The sequence below is a fragment of the Canis lupus genome, chromosome 27 (assembly GCF_003254725.2).
Source record: "Canis lupus dingo isolate Sandy chromosome 27, ASM325472v2, whole genome shotgun sequence".
In the NCBI taxonomy this organism is placed as follows: Eukaryota; Metazoa; Chordata; class Mammalia; order Carnivora; family Canidae; genus Canis; species Canis lupus.
In genome coordinates this window covers 1,633,495-1,648,932 of record NC_064269.1, presented here as the reverse complement: position 1 = coordinate 1,648,932, position 15,438 = coordinate 1,633,495, and the positions used below count along the sequence as shown (strand labels likewise).

Here is a 15,438-nt window from a genome sequence, read left to right as displayed (position 1 = left end):
GCTGCATCAATTGCTACACATAAGAAATGCCATTGCTTATTTCTATTTGATACTTAAAACAAATCTCTAATGAGATAGGTCAAAATGATGCCTTCTCAAAACAAAAAACACCACATTTCTGTAGTAAAAACAGACTGAGACAAAGGTGAAATCTTGAATATAGATGCTCCCATTCACCAGAATTTAACTCACAGCCCATTTGTAACTGTACAACTTGACAAATAGATCACGTGTCTGGGCATGACACTCACGTCTGTCGTCTGCTCCTCGATCTATCTATTCCCTAGGATGAAACTCAAGCATTTTATAGAACTAACCAATAAATGACAGGCAAAGGATACACAAATTAAGAGACATTTCCAGGAGAAGTGAGATGCTTTCAGAGGAGATTTCCCACCGCCCCCCCAGAGATCTTAAAACAAGAAAACAAAGATTCAGAAAAAGGCTGTCTTAGAAGCCAAGTCTGCAGAGGAAAAGGCTCATGTACTGAGTCACCATAATGCATAAATGATAAAAATTACTATTTACTCAGATGAGAGAAAGTTATCTGAATGCTGGGAGAGAAGTAAAGAAAATCCAAGATATAGAGACTGATTTTTAATAACTGGGATAATTTCATAAAACCTACGTTAAATAGTTTTGTCAGAGCCAGAAGTATATCCTAAAATGGTCAATGTGCAAATAAGAAAACAGATCATCTGTGTGTGTATATGCATATTTATCTTTTTTCTTTTTTAACAGAATGAGAAAGAATAGAATAGAATTTGGAATAAAATAATAGAACTTGGAAGCCATTTATCAGTGATATGATTGTACAAAACCAAGAAAACCAAGTTAAATTTTGAATTTTGTGGTTGAAGGGAAACCATTCCAGAGTTTATTTAATCACTTCCTATGCCAGTGCTGCCCTACTCCTCAGCCAGCAAGCACCCTTTTTCTCCTGTAACTAGGTAGAAAACAGAAAATTTAGCCTCAAATAACAGAACCAATGTAAAAGGAAGGAATGCTACCAGGTCCTTATGTTATGTCTGCTCTAGCCCTTGTAGTTTACCTCCTGGTTGAAAATATGCTACAGGACTTTGTTGAAATAAAATTCTTGTTTTGTGATTATATTATATTAGTGTTATATTAGTCTGTCACTGAGGACTACAAAGTCAGTTCTCTGGACCCAGTGGTAGTGTGATTATTTCTTTGGTAACCAATTGCTGTTCATAAAATGGCCCAACTTTAGTAAGGAATAAAAGCCAGGTACAAACACACCCAAAGGCCTGTTCTTAGGTTCCTAATAACAAAAACCAGATACTGCTAAGTACAGAAAATGAGAAAAGAATATGCACCATTAATATCAAAGATTCATGAAAATCTAGAAGGGGTTCAGACTAGCTATCATTCATTCATTCAAAAAAACATTACCAAGAACTAAATGCCAGGCAAAGTAGACATAAAAATAAAAAGATAATAATCCTTTGCAAAAAAAAAATTTTTTTTTTCACTCATCTGTGTCAAAGAAAAACTAGAGCTAGGAAGTAGTTAAAGTAAAAAACAGTTGCTAGTCAGAACTATTGCAATAGGGGAAAAGAAACCTCAGTATAGAACTGGGCTCAATTCTGAATACATCATGGGTAAGTGGAAATTTATAGCCAAGGACCATGGTGGGGGTTAATGGGTGGAAAATTACTGAGTTTGAAACATCAGGAGAAGGGGGGTTTCTGACTTAAACCAACCTAACAAGATTCTTGCTAAAGACCCGCCAGGATAATCAGATATAACCTGGAAGATGGTCAAAGATGAAGAACCTGATCAGATATGAAGGTGATATCAATGGTGGGGATTCTTGCTAAAGCTGGATCTTACAAGAAAGTACACGGATAGGTCTAAAAGAAGGTTCAGGAACCTGCCTAAAGTTTGATCAAAGAATCTTTGTCAAAAAAAAAGAATCTTTGTCATCTGGCATGAGAGACAGGTAAGTGGTAAGAATGGCTTACTTTACAAGTTCAATTAGTCAGAGATTGATCATTGTACATATTAGATACCTTGATATTTCTTATTCTTTATGTTCATTTATCAAATTCTTTTGCTAGACAATTCCAGAATATAGGCATGAACACAAAAAGAGGGGTTAAAAGTCTTGGTAAAAGATCTGACAACGGGGCCGCCCGGGTGGCTCAGCGGTTTACTGCCGCCTTCGGATCAGGGCATGATCCTGGAGACGCCGGATCGAGTCCCACCTCGGGCTCCCTGCATGGAACCTGCTTCTCCCTCGGCCTGTGTCTCTGCATTTCTCTCTCTCTCTGTGTCTCTCATGAATAAATAAATAAAATCTTTAAAAAATATATATCTGACAAGGACAAAGTCTGAAATTTACTTTGTGGGTCAAAAAGTAAATATAGTAAGTAAATATAGTCAGTTTTAAAATTCATCAATTCACTGGGGCACCCAGGTGGCTCAATCAATTAAGCATCTGGTCTCAGCTCAGGTCTTTTTTTTTTTTTTTTTTTTTTTAAAGATTTTATTTATTTATTTATGAGAGACACAGAGAGAGAGAGGCAGAGACACAGGCAGAGGGAGAAGCAGGCTCCATGCAGGGAGCCCGATGTGGGACTCGATTCTCAGTCTCGAGGATCACGCCCTGGGCTGAAGGCAGCGCTAAACCGCTGGGCCACCCAGGCTGCCCTCAGCTCAGGTCTTGATATCAAGGTCATGGGTTCAAGCCCCACCTTGAGCTCCATGCTGCACATGGGGCCTACCTAAGAAAAAAACCAACAACAAAAAACCCTTAAAATTAATCAATTCGGGCAGCCCCGGTGGCTCAGGGGTTTAGCTCCACTTTTGGCTCAGGGCGTGACCCCCGGGTCCTGCGATAGAGTCCCATGTCCGGCTCCCTGCATGGAGCCTGCTTCTCCCTCTGCCTGTGTCTCCGCACCCCGCCCCCCCCCCCATGAGTCTCTCACGAATAAATAAATAAATAATCTTTAAAAAAATTCATCAATTCACTGAATACTTTATTCATTGCCTATCCCACACTCTAGGCCCCAGAATTTAACAATGAATGAGACAGATACAGTCTCTACAGTTACAATGCTTACTTACACTCCAGGTAAACAAAATAATTTTAGATGAATAGCAGATAACTGCTATGAAATGAAATGGTGATGTGTTACTGGTTAGGAGCAGACTACTTTAGTTTCATGAATAAAAGGGAAATGGCTGTATTATCTGTGACTAAATAGGGAATGGGGTAGGATACAGAGATCTAGGTTAAAACTTCTGGAAGCCTTTGTTTCCTCTCATAACACAGTTGATTTTCAGTAAATACTTATTAATTTAATGTGAAGCCAATATTCAAGTAAACTGCTGAAATTCTACACTTATATTCCAGTTTTTTCAGAAAGTTGCTGGGTCCACAAAACAACTGCTATCCAGGTATTTATGTATTTAGAGCTAAACATGTTTGACATATTTTTTTTAACGATTTTATTTATTTATTCATGAGAGACACGCAGAGAGAGAGGCAGAGACACAGGAGGAGGAAGAAGCAGGCTCCCTGCAGGGAGCCTGATGCAGGACTCGATCCCAGGACTCTGGGATCATGCCCTGAGCCTAAGGCAGGCGCTCAACTGCTGAGCCACCCAGGCATCCCAAGATATATCTTAACATAAAAGAATGCAGCAGGGCAGCCCGGGTGGCTCAGCGTATTAGCGCTGCCTTCAGCTCATGGTGTGATCCTGGAGACCCAGGATCGAGTCCCACATCGGGCTCCCTGCATGGAGCCTGCTTCTCCCTCTGCCTGTGTCTCTGCCTCTCTCTCTCTCAATGTCACTCACTCACTCACTCATGAATGAATGAATAAATAAAGCAGCAGAGGATGCCTGCCTGGCTCTGTAGGTAGAGCAGGTGACTCTTGATCTCCGGGTTGGAGTTCAAACCCCACACTGGGTGTGGAGCCTACTTAAAAAAGAAAATGAAAAAATAAAATCTTAAAAAAAAAAAAAAAAAAAAAAGAAACATTAAAAAAAAAAGACTGCAGAGACGCCTGCGTGGCTCAGAGGTTGAGCGTCTGTCTGTCTTCGGCTCGGGGTGTGATCCCGGGGTCCAGGATCAAGTCCCACATCGGGTTCTCTGCAAGGAGCCCACTTCTCCCTTTGCCTATGTTTCTGCCTCTCTCTGTCTCTCATGAATAAATAAAATCTTAAAAAAAAAAAAAAAAAAAGAATGTAGCAGAAATTCTTATACCTTCATATAAGATTTTTGGGAGGGGGATCTCTGGGTGGCTCAGCAGTTTAGTGTCTGCCTTTGGCCCGGGGCATGATCCTGGAGTCCCGGGATCGAATCCCACATCGGGCTCCCTGCATGGAGCCTGCTTCTCCCTCTACCTGTGTCTCTGCTTCTCTCTCTCTCTCTCTCTGTATCTCTCATGAATAAATAAATAAAAAATCTTAAAAAAAAAAAAAGATTTTTGTGAGTACATATTGGAATAATCTTTCCGGAAAGCAAGCTGGAAATATATATTTACTTATTTACTTTAAAATTATTTATTTAAAATAAATAAAATCTTTAAAAAATAAAATAAATAAAATTATTTATTTGACAGACAGATAGAGAGCGTGCACATGTAGGGGGAAAGGCAGGCAGAGGGAGAGGGAGAAGCAGGCTCTTTGTTGAGCAAGGAGCCTGATGTGGGACTCAATCCCAGGACCCTGGGATCATGACCTGAGCCAAAAGCAGACCCTTAATCAACTGAGCCACCCAGGTGCTCCTGGCAATATTTATATTAAGTGTCTTAAAATGTTTTGTATCCTTTGAATAATCATTCTTTCTTCAGGACTTTATTCTGAGGTTAAAGCCCAAAACATGACCACTTATATACTTATATATTAAAATGTTCATCATAGTCATATTTATAACAACTAGGAAAAAAGAACAGGAATTAAATGTTTAAGAAGAATGGATCAATATAAGATACTGCCTTATAATAGACTATTTTTAAGTTGTTAAAAATAATGTTTCTGAAAGCTATTTAATGACCTATAAAATGCTATACATTCTGTAGGGAAAAAGGCAGGATATAAAATTGCATATGTACCATAATTCCAATCTATAAAAAAGCAAACAAAATATGGGCGCCTGGCTGGCGGTCAGTAGAACATGCAACTCTATGACTCTTGATCTCGGGGTCCTAATTCAAGCCCAACGTGGGCATGGAGTGTACTGAAAAGAAAAAAAAAAAAAGTAATAAGCATAGAAAAAGATAAGGGAATTAGCATCAAATGTTAATAATGGTTATCTCTGGGTAATGGTATTCCAGGTGATTTTGTTTTCTTCTTTGTACCTTCAGCATTTTCAAGTCTATAATGATCAGAGATTTCTTTTAAAAAATAAAAAATAATATAATGTAATCTAATAAAAAATGATCCGCATGACTCAAAAAAATGTCTATGAGTTTTAAAAAAGGGCTCACATCTGCTAGACTATTCTAAAGCACTGAACAGGGCAGCCCAGGTGGCTCAGCGGTTTAGCGCTACGCTACCTTCAGCCCTGAGGCATGATCCTGGAGGCCGGGGATCGAGTCCCACGTAGGGCTCCCTGCGTGGAGCCTGCTTCTCCCTCTGCCTGTGTCTCTGCGCCTCTCTCTCTCATGAATAAATAAATAAAATCTTAAAAAAATAAAATAAAGCACTGAACAATATATTTACAAATCATACAAGGTTGTTCATTCTCTACTACAAAGTGACAGAACCAACAAGTTCAAAATGGACTACCAAAAAAATCTTTCTAAAATTATAAACTAACAGCTTCATATAGAAATAGACAAGGTGGAAACTTAAACATATCGATACACAGGGTAATCAAGCAATTCAAGATAGTTCCTCCTTTGTTACCTTCAAGGACCCATTTTCAGAATCCTGTGAATGTTCCCCAGTGAGTATTACTTATATTAAACACTTAGAAATTGTCCCAGCCATTCATCACAAAGAGAATAAAGAGAACTGAAACCAAGCTTAGCAGGTACTAAATGCCTTTCAGCGCAGCTATAAACAAGGTAAAAAATTTAGACAGGCACCCAAACAGAGCTCTATGGGCTCCATTCCTTTATGATATTAAAAAGAAAGAAATTATATACAAACAGTTCTCTTCCAAGAACATAACTTTGGATACCAAGTTTCAGACTCTAAGATAATTTAGCTGCTGCTAAGCAAAGAGTACAAACACCAAAGATCTCTACCACAGCAGTCTCAACATTTTATTCTCCACTGGATACTCAGTGTTGCTGTGATTTGCATTACATTTAGAAAATTGATTTAAGGAAAAGATGCCAATAAACATATGAACTGTGAGACTATAATGCACATTGTATGAACCTCAGAAAACAAAGCAAACTCAAGTTTTACTAGGTAGTAGATTATTTAGGAATTGAAATTTCTGTTCATAAATTCTGGGTTTGTTTTCCACTATATTATTTAGCATAAAACAGTTTAGCATATATTATTTCACTAGTAGGTAAATCAGCTGCCCCAGAGGGATTATACAGAAAGCACATATATCACTATAATCTTAAACTAACTTGCCTTACTGTTTTATATCAGGGTTTTTGTAAAGCATTTTGCTAACAGACTGGAAAACTGAGGTAGAAAGATATTAAAAAAAACAAAACAAAAAAAAAACAGACAAAAGATGAGTCAAAAGGTTGAGGCTGGCTTGAATCCTAGTTACCTATTCTCACATGCCTCAAAGAAGATATAAAAATGGAGAGCACATCTTTTTAGAACTCCTGAAAGTTGGGGGGATCCCTGGGTGGCGCAGCAGTTTGGCGCCTGCCTTTGGCCCAGAGCGCGATCCTGAAGACCCGGGATTGAATCCCACATCGGGCTCCCGGTGCCTGGAGCCTGCTTCTCCCTCTGCCTGTGTCTCTGCCTCTCTCTCTCTCTGTGACTATCATAAATAAATAAAAAATTAAAAACAAAAAAAAAAAAGAACTCCTGAAAGTTGTATAGTAATCTACATATTATATAACTACTTCCAACTGAATTGTGGTATTTCCAAAAATTTACACACAATGTTTCTTATATGTTTACTATACAAATAAATGTCCAGAAATATGAATTGGAGGGACTACAAAGTCTTGGAGCATTATTTTTGTCTAGGAAAATTAAATAATGTTCATAGTTTTAAGTATGTTTATTATAATAATCTTTAAATTCACAATCCAGTTATAGTGTATTTCAAGGACTGGCAAGCTTTGGTCGGTGGGTCAAATTCAGCCTGCCACCTGTTTTTATATGGCCCACAAGCTAAGAATGGTTTCTACATTTTTAAGTGGTTGAAAAAAAACAAAAGAAGAATATTTCATGACACATAAAAATGATATGAAGTTCAAATTTTAGTTTCCATAAAAAAGTTTTATGGGGGGCAGTGCCTGGGTGGCTCAGCCTTTGGCTCAGGTCATGATCCCAGGTGCAGGGATCGAGTCCCACATTGGGCTCCCCACAGGAAGCCTGCTTCTCCCTTTGCCTGTGTCTCTGCCTCTCTCTTTCTCTGTCTCTCATGAATAAATAAAACCTAAAAAAAAAAGTGTTATGGACATACAGCCATGCTTATCCTTTGCATGTTGTCTATGGCTTCTTAGGTGCTACAATGGCAGAGTTGAGTAGTTACAAACAGACCTCATGCCTGCAAATCCTGGTATTTATGAAAACTATTAGTTTGCAAACTTCTGGTATTTATGAATAACTATTATTAAATAAAATACATGATTAATTAGAAGATCCCAATTATGACAAATGTCAAAGTGTACATGTTAATCATTAATAAGAGCTTTTATAATGTGACTATTTGAGTACTAATTCCTTTTTTTAATATAAATTTTAAAAATTAGTTGTTGTTTTTTTTTAAGTAGGCTCCACACCCAGCATGGAGCCCAATGCAGGGCTCAAACTCACGACTGTAAGATCAAGACCTGAACTATGATTAAGAGTCGGACATTTAACCAACTGAGCCATCCAGGTGCCCCCCCTTTTATTTAAATTTATGTCTTCTCGGGCAGCCCCAGTGGTGCAGCGGTTTAGCGCCGCCTGCAGCCCAGGACGTGATCCTGGAGACCCTGGATCGAGTCCCCACATCAGGCTCTCTGTATGATGCCTGCTTCTCCCTCTGCCTGTGTCTCTGCCTCTCTCTCTCTGTCTCTATGAGTAAATAAATAAAATCTTTAAAAAAAAAATTTTATGTCATCTCTACACCCATCATGGGGTGCAAACTACAACTCAAGAGTAATATGCTCTTCTGACTGAGCTGGTCAGGTGCCCAAGAAATTAGGTTTTCTTAAAATAAGTTTAATTAAGCTGGCTTGGTAATTGTCATCTTTTGCATATTCACCTGGGCACCATGAAAAATACAGATTCCTGGATTTTCTTGGCTTTGGGCCCCAAGAATCTACACTTTAAAAAACACCCAGGGAAATTCCGATGCAAATGGTTAGTAACCCAGCCTTTGAGAGGCACTAAAATGGTTGGAGAGCTTATGTTCTTCCATATAGTAAACAGCCGAATTTTTCCAGTTTGGTACTATAAAACAGCAGTTCTCAAAATAGGCTCCAGGGATCTCCACAGATCTCTAAAACCCCTTTAGAGGGTTCATGGGTATTCAAGTCATACATGGATAAAAGATCTATTTAAAGGGCAAGACAGGGACGCCTGGGTGGCTCAGAGGTTGAGCATCTGCCTTCGGCTCAGGGAGTGATCCTGGAGTCCCAGGATCGAGTCCCATATTGGGCTCCTTGCATGGAGCCTGCTTCTCCTGTCTCTGCCTCTCTGTCTTGTCTCTTATAAATACGTAAATAGGGATCCCTGGGTGGCGCAGCGGTTTGGCGCCTGCCTTTGGCCCAGGGCGCGATCCCGGAGACCCGGGATCGAATCCCACATCAGGTTCCCGGTGCATGGAGCCTGCTTCTCCCTCTGCCTGTGTCTCTGCCTCTCTCTCTCTCTCTCTCTCTGTGACTATCATAAATAAATAAATAAAAAAATTAAAAAAAATAAATACGTAAATAAAATCTTAAAAATAAATAAATCTTTTTTAAAAATTAAAAAATAAAGGGCGAGATAGGCCAAGATACCACAGATATGGTTTCAGATTCTACACAATAGCTAACCTTTAAGAAACTATCACATTTTGGATTCTGGTATAGTATCAAAGAAGATCGATCGATCTACCTATCTATCTTTCTATCAATCAACTACTATCTAAAAAGAATCTTTCCTTTTCCTAGGTGCCTCAGTCAGTTGAGCATCGGACTCTTGATTTCAGCTCAGGTTATGATCTCCTGGGTTGGGGATCAAGTCCTGTGTCCAACACTGTGCTCAGCGGGGAGTCTGCTTGAAGAGTCCTTCTATCTGCCCCTCCCCCACCTCAAATAAATAAATCTTACCAAAAAAATCTCTCCTTTTCCTATTAGTATTTGTATGAGCCCAGGTTATCTTCATATACTTCAACCAAAACAACCTATTTTAACAGACTAAATGCAGAAACAGATATGAGAATCCAGCTGTTTTCTATTAAGCCAGACATTAAAGAGGTTTGAAGCCCTCCCCTAAATTTTTTTGACACTGTAAGTTTTTATGTTGTTATTTTAAAGTAAATATTTTTTCAATTTCTCCATTTTAATTTCTAAAATGCTCCATATCAATAGATATAAGCAAGACAAACCAAAGCCCTTTGGACAAGTCCCAACCAATTATGAAGAGTATAAAGGGGTAGGTACTGAGACCATATGTAGTTTGAGACTCACTGCTTTAAGAAATAAACAGTAGGGTACCCTGAATTGATCAAAGAGAAAGTTAAAATTAATTTCTGGATTTTGAGCTCTGACATGCAAGGACAGGTTTCAAAAAAAGGAGCCAGCTGAAATAGACCAAATAGTTTTGTAGCAAATGACTGAAAACAGATGGGAGTGAGAATTAGGCTGAATCATAAGTTAGGCAACACATGGCCAAAGCTTGGAGCCTATCTGGGAGCAGCTTCATATAGGCAACTACTTGACTAGAACTTTTTTTTTAAGTCTCTCTAGGCTTTTGGAGGATTCAAGGAACTATTTTAAGCTAGCCTCAGAAAGGTTAATAAAGCAAAAACAAAGAAGCAACAACTTGCTAAAATGACAGCAGGAAGCCAAGTTAGAAGTAACTAGGGAACATTATACCTATGTTTGGTCTCAATATGCATTTTAGAAGTTGAAAAATTCCTGAAAACTGGTAGGCAGTCAAAAATCTAATGCTGTATTTTGGGTTTTTTCCTACTCATCTTCAGATAAAAAGTATCATCCCTAAAACAATACATCAATAGCAATCAACCCCAAAACACTAATCTTAAAGGATAAATTTAAGATCTTCATGGACTTAATTTCTTTTAATTTTTTTTTAAAGATTTTATTTATTCATGAGAGACAGAGAAAGAGAGAGGCAGAGACCCAGACAGAGGGAGAAGCAGGCTCCATGTAGGGAGCCCGATCCCTGGTCTCCAGGACAACACCCTGGGCTGAAGGCAGCGCTAAACCACTAAGCCACCCAGGCTGCCCAAATTTCTTTTAATTTAAATAGACTACAAACAATAACAAACAAGATAGACTTTAATATTAAATTCTAGTATGAGTTCAGTACCAGTTAGAAATTGCCACAATATCCCATAATGACAATCATGGAGATGCTTAGAAATTCTCACAGATTGAAAAAAAAAATCTATTTTCTAAGACTGTCTACACACTGGCAACACAGTGATCTATTTGGGGTATTCTTTTTTTTTTTTTTTTAATTTTTATTTATTTATGATAGGCACACAGTGAGAGAGAGAGAGGCAGAGACACAGGCAGAGGGAGAAGCAGGCTCCATGCACCGGGAGCCTGACGTGGGATTTGATCCTGGGTCTCCAGGATCGCGCCCTGGGCCAAAGGCAGGCGCTAAACCGCTGCGCCACCCAGGGATCCCTATTTGGGGTATTCTAATGCTCACTGACTTTCAACAGTTCCCAACACAGATGTGTAAGTATCAGCAAACTACTGCTTGCCCAAAACTTAAAAAAACAAAGAAAATGGTGCTACAGGAGACAAGTTACTACCAGAAATACCAGAAAAACCATGTTAAATAAAACCAACATGGTGTTACTCAAGTTTGATAAAGCTTAAATAAACATTACTGGCAAGAAACTTGGTGCCAACACAAATCATTTACAGCAGTCATATGTTCTAGTCAATAAATCATCCTGTTTTTATAATATAGTCAGTCATATTCCTGTTCAGAAAGAATAATTATGTTGTTATTTTTTAATCTGAAAAAAATGTAATTTTTCTACTGCATGGTAAATTTTAAGCCCCAAATACAATCTAACCAATTTAGCATATAAATCTCCTTTGTCCACTATGTCAGCAAGAAGTACTATACCAGATAAGAAGTATTAACAGGTAATTCCACTCAAAACAAGTTGGATTTTGTGAGAAGGTAGGGCAATAGCAAAACAACACTGTCCCACGGAGGCGCAAGCCACAAGCTCACAAAATGACTTTTTAAGCTAAATCTTGGCTCCTGTTAAGACTTTCATAATTGATATTTACCAAGACTAAACGCAGTATTGAATAGAAAAGAGAAACTATTTTTTTTGAAGTGAACTCTACGTACAACATAGGGCTCGAACTCACAACCCCAAGACCAAGAGTCACATGCTCTACTGACTGAGGCAGCCAGGCGTCACAAAAAGAGAAACTTTTTACACACTCGGGTTTCAAGCCTATGAGAACATTCAAAATTAAAATTACCAAAAGATGAGAAAAGGCTAACAAAGTAAAGTGGTGAGTTTGTAATGAGTTTTGTTCTCCTATTAAATGTTCTCATATCCCTCATAAGATTACTGCGTAACTCACATTTGCCTTGGGAAATCTTTCCTACATGTCTGCCTACAAAGTTTTAAAAACTAGATAAAAAATTTGTCTTTTTATAAGATTTTTCCTGAAATATAACAGTCATCCTTCCTCTCTAAGGAAGCCAAGTAGTATACATTTACTTTCAAAACTAAACTGAATTTTCTTCATTGTATACCGGCAGTACGTATATTATTCAGACACTTTCTCCCACCCCCAACACATACACACAAAATTTCTAAACAAAGGGATAAACAAGAGAAGGGAAGGAAACAAAATACTATGGCTTAACAGGGAAAAAAAACAAACATTCTTTCAACACAAAGCATCCATCAGGGAAATTCTGGAGAGAAAATATCATGATGAAATATTTTAAGACATGACATGACCCTAATGCAAAATATTTATTGTTGTTTTTTGTTTTGTTTTGTTTCTCAAAGGAATTGTTTCTTGACACTTATTCCCACTGGGTCAGTAGAACCACTTCAATTTCATTTTCTTTACAGTCTATTTTTCTTTCTGATTCTTCAATAGTAAGTTTTTTTTATCTGAGTTTCTATTTATGAATGTTTGGGATGGAAAGGACCTTGAGGGGTCATCAAGGCCTTCCTTCTGCTTTCCAGGAGAATTCGTAACTAAATAATCTCAGATGGTGAGAAGCTATCAAAAGAAGATGCATTCTGTCCCTAACAGCATGCTACTTCATTCCACACAGACATTTCCATTCATAATTTGCAATTTTCTAAAAGTGAAAGTAAAAATTAAAACCCCAAAAGAGGAAGATGCTTTAAAAATGCATTTATCGGGATCCCTGGGTGGCGCAGCGGTTTGGCGCCTGCCTTTGGCCCAGGGCGCGATCCTGGAGACCCGGGATCGAATCCCACGTCGGGCTCCCGGTGCATGGAGCCTGCTTCTCCCTCTGCCTGTGTCTCTGCCTCTCTCTCTCTCTCTCTCTCTCTCTCTCCGTGTGACTATCATAAATAATAATAAATAAAATTTAAAAAAAAAAAAAAAAAAAAAAAAAAAAAAAAAATAAAAATGCATTTATCAGCTAAAATTGCTCAAACATAAGTTCAACTATCAGGTCTAAAATTAACACACAGGAAAATTGTTGGCTGCCAACACAGTCTTAAGTCCCTGGAGATATCTTCTGATGTTCTGGCTTATTTCTAGCACAATTTTACCTATAGCACAGAGCATGACAAACTTAGCCTACCACATCAATAAACTAACTATAAACAACAAATTTCTGCGCGCGCGCGCGCGTGTGTGTGTGTGTGTGTGTGGTGTGGTGTATTTTTTCTTACAGGTGGTGAAGGTTTTTACTCCGAACAGAAAATGAAAAGTTAGGCCTAAATTGGAGATGTCAATATTATGGGGAGGCTATGATAAAACTGTTACATGGACAATAGTTTAATTTTTTAACATGTAACAAAATGTTGAGGGAATGATGGGTCTTCCTAAAAGTTTCCAAAACAGAATGATGACATAAAATATGCAACTATGCAGAAACACTGTTAATCATTCTAGAATTATTTAAAAAAATAAAAAAATAAGGCACCTGGGTGACTCATTGGTTGAGTGGTCTACCTTTGGCTCAGGACTTGACCCCTGGACCCCGGGATCAAGTCCCACAACCAGCTCTCCACAGGGAGCCTGCTTCTCCCTCTGCCTGTGTCTCTGCCTGTCTCTTGTGAATAAATAAATAAAATCTTTTTTTATTTTATTTTATTTATTCATGAGAGACTGAGAGAGAGAGAGCAAGCGAGAGAGAGGCAGAGACACAGGCAGAGGGAGAGGCAGGCTCCCTGCAGGGAACCTGGATCATGCCCTGGGCCAAAGGCAGGCGCTAAACCAGAGCCACCCAGGGATCCCAATAAATAAAATCTTTAAAAAATAAAATATGTGAAAAATAATAATAATAATAAAATAAAATATGTGACGCTGGATGGCTCAGTGGTTGGGCTCTGCTTTTGGCTCAGGGCCTGATCCTGGGGTTCGGGGATTGATTCGGACATCAGGCTCCCTGAAGGGAGCCTGCTTCTTCCTCTGCCTGTCTCTGCCTCTCTCACTGTGTTTCTCATGAATAAATAAAATCTTTAAAAAAATAAAATAAAATAAAAATAAAAATAAAAATAAGGAAGCAGGACCAGCAATGTTGGAAATAGAGGGGGAGGCAATTATACTTTAAAAAAAAAAAGAGGGGGATCCCTGGGTGGCGCAGCGGTTTGGCGCCTGCCTTTGGCCCAGGGCGCGATCCTGGAGACCCGGGATCGAATCCCACATCGGGCTCCCGGTGCATGGAGCCTGCTTCTCCCTCTGCCTGTGTCTCTGCCTCTCTCTCTCTCTCTGTAACTATCATAAATAAATTAAAAAAAAAAAAAAAGAGGAATTATTAAATAGATGTCTTAACAATTGGCAAGGAATGCAGTGATTTATAAACACTGGCATGACATAGTTAGGTAGCAATTAATGTCTAACTTCATTTCTTTTTTTTTTAAGACTTTATTTATTTATTCATAGAGACAGAGAGAGAGAGAGAGAGGCAGAGACACAGGCAGAGGGAGAAGCAGGCTCCATGCAGGGAGCCTGACGTGGGACTCGATCCTGGGTCTCCAGGATCAGGCCCTGGGCTGCAGGTGACACTAAACCGCTGAGCCACTGGGGCTGCCCTAACTTTGTTTTTTTTTTAATTTTTATAATATTTTATTTATTTATTCATGATAGACACAGAGAAAGAGACACAGGCAGAGGGAGAAGCAGGCTCCATGCAGGGAGCCCCATGGGGGACTCGATCCCGGAACCCCAGGATCACGCCCTGGGCCAAAGGCAGGCACCAAACCGCTGAGCCACCCAGGGAACCCCTATTCATTTCATTTCTTAACAAGTCACTGGCCTAGAAGCTTAGAGGCAGGTCAGAGACAATATATTTAGATTTCAACAGGATACCTCTTAATATTTCACAGGAAATAGAAGTTAGATGATTAAACAGAAGGTGGATTCATAATTTAATTTTACCCAAAAGGTTGTTTAATGGATTAATAGCAACCTAATGATAGCGTGCTGATGTTATAGGCACTGTTTCACCCTTATATATTTTTTACCAGTGACCTAAAACAAAAACATAGGTGTCATATTTATGTCTTGTTTATCAAATTTATCTATCAATGATACAAACATGAGGATATGATATGAGGAATGGCTAAGAGGCCAAATAACATTATTAAGCTTGGGCAGCCCGAGTGGCTCAGCGGTTTAATGCCACCTTTAGCCCAGGGCATGATCCTGGAGACCCCGGATCGAGTACATCAGGCTCCCTGCATGGAGCCTGTTTCTCCCTCTGTCCCTCTCTCTGCCTCTCTCTGTCTCTCATGAATAAATAAATAAAATCTTAAAAAAAAATTATTAAGCTAATCAATAAACCCAAATTAACAAGATGACAATTACAAAGATAAATGTAAGGTCATCAATTACATTTAAAACATTAATGGTGCAAATTAATGCAATCTTAGGCTTTAAGAATAGAGGTACAGAGTGCAGTAGAA

At 38.8% G+C, this 15,438-nt stretch overlaps 1 protein-coding gene across 8 annotated transcripts in view; it reads right to left on the bottom strand.

The window, feature by feature from the left end:
- The window catches only part of LOC112667176 (cyclic AMP-dependent transcription factor ATF-7), a 96,656-nt gene that overhangs the window by 77,127 nt on the left and 4,091 nt on the right, over nt 1-15,438 (bottom strand). For 2 of the 8 annotated variants that reach the window (XM_035707084.2, XM_035707083.2), the window contains exon 2: nt 5,084-5,208. The exons of 5 other annotated variants lie outside the window; for them this stretch is intronic. The gene's annotated coding sequence lies outside the window, so the exon portion shown is untranslated. Of the gene's footprint in view, nt 1-5,083; nt 5,209-5,527; nt 5,835-15,438 lie in introns of those variants that run through there. One more of the 8 variants, XM_049102914.1, reaches the window with a different exon arrangement.